We start from the raw sequence: 4,342 nt of genomic DNA, 5'->3' as shown, positions 1-4,342 counted from the left end.
TCCAGGTTAAAATCATAAATAATTAAACAGTGCAAATCTCATGCATGTCATGACATATAAATACATTGATTATACAGGGATACATACATGTTCATACCTAAAATACATATATATTGTATTTTAGGCTCGATCATGTCGATATATGATGGAGATCTCGAAAAAGGATTGACACGAAGCATTGGCTTGATGTTTGCAAGGTGTTTAACAACCGTTCCGACACTTTCACTGCATGGTATACCATTGGAAACGAGACTGAAAGGAGTTCGTGATAATCACTCTCGGTATGGTGAAGTAAAAAGCATTCTGAAGACGATTCCCTTTATTTCTCCTTCTTCTTCCTTTTATCACGCATACCATCTGGATTCGTCATCATGTTAATATCTGGCAACCGTGCGTCGTGGTTTGTGGAGGCCCATCACAGTCCGCGCGGATGACGACATTGTGCAGCGCGCCCACGAAACAAAGTTTCATTTGAAGAGCTTGATTTAGCATGAATACAAAGAAATAAAAGAAAACAAAAGCAACAACAACAACAAAAAGGAGAAAAAAATCGAAACAAATAAGAGCATATCGTTCTAACTCGGTGGTTTCTTGGAAGTTGATTTTTTTCACATTCAGAACAGTTTGGAGATTTGTTTATATGTTTGTTTGTTTGTTTGTTTATTTATTTATCAAAAAATCAAATTCTAATTCTGGGGGTAAAGTTGTTTATTTGTTTATCCATTAACAAATAATGTTCTATTTCTAGGGAGTGACGTTGTTTATTTTATTTTTTTTTAATTAATCAAAATATAGAATTCTAATTCTAGGGGGTGATACATAATTCCATTTTCAGACAGGATCTTGCGTGAATACCAATGCTAAATTGCTCTTACTAAATGATATTCTATAGACACGAACTACAGAGATTGGTTATTTAGACCACCACCCATCCACCACTGGAAGTTTCGCCCAGCCATGATGAGATGAACGACGAGACTTAGACAGTCGTCCTCAGCTTGTATGGATTTCAAATGTAATATCCCTTCGCTACCTGTAATATCATAGGCACACATTATCAATTTGAAAAGAAAACAACAAGGTATACCTTTATCTGCCGGTATAAATCAATATGTGGCTGCGCTCAACCGGAACCCCCTCCCCTTTAAATAATGGATGTGTCCGCTGTTTACCCATTAATCATGAATTGCAAACGGAACCCAAGGGGTGCAGTGGACGTCAGTGGACGTGTGATGAACTTGGATGGCGTTTTGATTTCAGGGATATAACTCCGCTCAGAGGTCATTTAAAAGGTATCAGACACGAAGGATGGATTTCACACCCTGCCCTCCTCTTTGTTGAGAACGTTTCCTGAGCACCTTACCTCTACCCCCATCTCGGTTGTTGGTAGGCAGATAAATATCTCATCAACTCTGATGAGAAATAATGTAGTTTTAACAGCAAGGTACCATCCGCTTCATAATGTAGATAGACTCTACGACTTTCCTGTGCCTATTCAATTGCAATACAATCCTGTTACAGGTTGTTAATAGCATTCATTACTCCTCTGTTTGTTTGTTTGTTTGTTTGTTTTTTGCAATGAATTTAATCAATTTCAAACACATTCAAAATTATTGAGGTTTCAAGACACTGCATGCATAATCTTTATCATCCAATATGAATGAAACATAGTATTACTTTAGACTGATTTAAATTCATTTGGTGTCATGTAATACTATTGTGGTCTTCATATACTGAATATACAAAATATGTGTTATTTTTCATCGATCTCTGTGGATGTGTGTTACAAATACAACACTGATGTGTGGAAACTTGATAAATGAAACGAAATGAAATATAACTGCGAGAAAGTGTAAAGATATCTTATCTTAGGCACTGTTAGACTGTGACGTTATCTATAGCTACCACGCATACGGGATATGCTTAGTATGGGGCTAAAGGTGTAATTCTATAAGGTTGAATGTGTCCAGGATCATACGAGCCAAATTTCATGCTTTGATATGTGTCATGCATGATACAACCGGACTGAATGAACCTTATCGATGATCGATAAACGATTATTTGTTGATTGTGCTCGCCATAAACATCGTCTGACCTCCTTCGGCGATCTGTCGTTCTCGTCAATCGATAATAGCTTCTTCGGTGTTTAGCAGTGGAACTTCGTAATTACATCTCCGGAAGGGAAAAAGGGGCTTTTAATTACCTCTTAATTAATGTTTTACGCTCGATTGACGGCTTTATTAATTCATTAGCGTACAAATTGGCTGGATAATACAAACCCTACGTGTTGTCAGCTGACGGTGGCAGGATGTTACAAGGAGGGGAAGAAAGGAAAAAACAGACTTTGAGGGCAAACACGACAACGCCATATTTCGAGATGAAAAACCCGTATATAACCGTGCTAAATTGAGTCAGTAGCGTTTTGCTGTGTAATACGTTCATAATGCGTTTCAGAAGGTATTACCATCGCGTAGTCACCGGCGCAAATTCAGCCTGTGCATTTTAACAGCTGCCAACGGAATAATGGTCCGGCATTCTCGCGTCATATTGCACGACAGCTAGTCACGGTTAGCCGAAGACAAGATGATGCGCTGCTGCCGTCGAAGCCGAACAAAGGGCTCACATGGACTACTTCAGGTATTAAATTACGGATAAGAGTTAACAGCACCAACAATAACAGTGACATGAGAAAAGTGTGTTTATGGTCAAACGTTGCATGACGATTTGTATTTACAGTAAATTTCAGCTAAAGACAATCTTAATCGCTTTTGCCAGCATGCCTTGCTCTCCTTGATTATTCAGAAGTAGCGGAAAAACCGATAATCGAATCTTTTGAACGTATTTTCTGAGGGTAATTAACGAAGCAAGCTTCACTGCTTACCGGTCACATCAGTTTTAACAGACACGAATTGCACAGGATAAGTTTTCTTTTTTATTTCAAGTTCTGCTAGTTGTACACATATTCTACGAGATGAACACAACAAAGAATGTTTATGCATCTTTTCTCAAATCTCAAAATAATCAGCCCCTCTGAAATAAATGTATTTCATCGTGCTCGGCTGAAATGAAGATAGATTCTAATCATTCTGTGATCTCATACTACATCAAAAGTCACTTCTGTATGTTGATCATGGACCAAGCTTTTAAGAGGAGTAAACTATTTACCGTTAAGGGTTGTGTAGGAGGAGTTGGTGTTTTAACTCTTTTTTTTTTTGTGTGTGTAGGAGTTGTGGCTCTCCCGACCTCTGCTTAGATTTGCATGTCCCCTGCTCTTCTCCACAGTGGGGAAAACAATGTCATGTTCACATACCGTATGTCCCAAAAAAATTACAACGGTACCCTCCGCAACGATAACTTTAAAAATAGTGAATCAATCCAAATACAATTTCAGGGTATGAAACTATAACTCATAGCCCACATCTTGCAGAACACCCCATTCGATTTGCTTCAGCAGTCAAAGAGAAATGAGAAAGTTTGTAGAGCATATCAGGAATCTCTTCTCTCCAAGTTCTGTCTATATTGTGTTCACACATTAATATGCAGTTCCACGAGCATCCAAGTGCTAAACTTGGAAGAATCAGACTCATGACATGCTTCCCAACAATCCACATTTCTCTGTGACCGCTTAACCAAATTTAAAGAGGTTTTCTGCAAAATAATGCTGAGATGTTATATTTTAAGACCCTGAAGCAGCATTTAGACAGCTTAATCATATCGGGTGTTAGCAATGCGAAAATCCGATTGTATTTTTTTTTTTTGGACATACTGTACATTAGATATGATAACATGTCAGGGGGAATCGAACCGACAACCTTCCACTGCTCATTCAAGTGGTCATATTTACCTTAAGTCAACTCCTCAAGCCGACAGTACTCTATGATTTTCCGAGTGACACTGGGTTTTAGCGAAATTACTGGGGTGCTCCTTTACTCTGAAAGTGGGATAATACACTAAACCAAGGGAATCTATGACGACTTCAACGCAGATTGGAATAAGAATATTGAGAATGATGATGTTTGGTTGCTGATGTTAATGAATCTATCACAGAGAATTATCAGGATATTTCCATTTGACATAACTCTTTCAAAAGGCAAGGGAAAGAGATATTGCCCATCATATCACACATGTGAGTGACAAGTGGAATGTGTACTTTTCATTAAAACAATGAAATTTTCTAGCATTCTTTAACATTTACATTACATTCCCCTACTGTGACATCACGAATTGCTGTACTTTTCTTATCCAAGCGATGACGGCACAGAAAAAAAAAATGGCTAACTTTTTAATTGATTTCCTGAATTGCCTCAAACTTCACTAATGTGTACTTTTCATATTTTTTTTT

The sequence above is a fragment of the Diadema antillarum genome, unplaced genomic scaffold (assembly GCF_040938485.1).
Source record: "Diadema antillarum isolate AM-2024a unplaced genomic scaffold, OU_Dant_1.0 seq00000649_RagTag, whole genome shotgun sequence".
Lineage (NCBI taxonomy): Eukaryota > Metazoa > Echinodermata > Echinoidea > Diadematoida > Diadematidae > Diadema > Diadema antillarum.
This window is presented reverse-complemented; position numbering follows the sequence as displayed.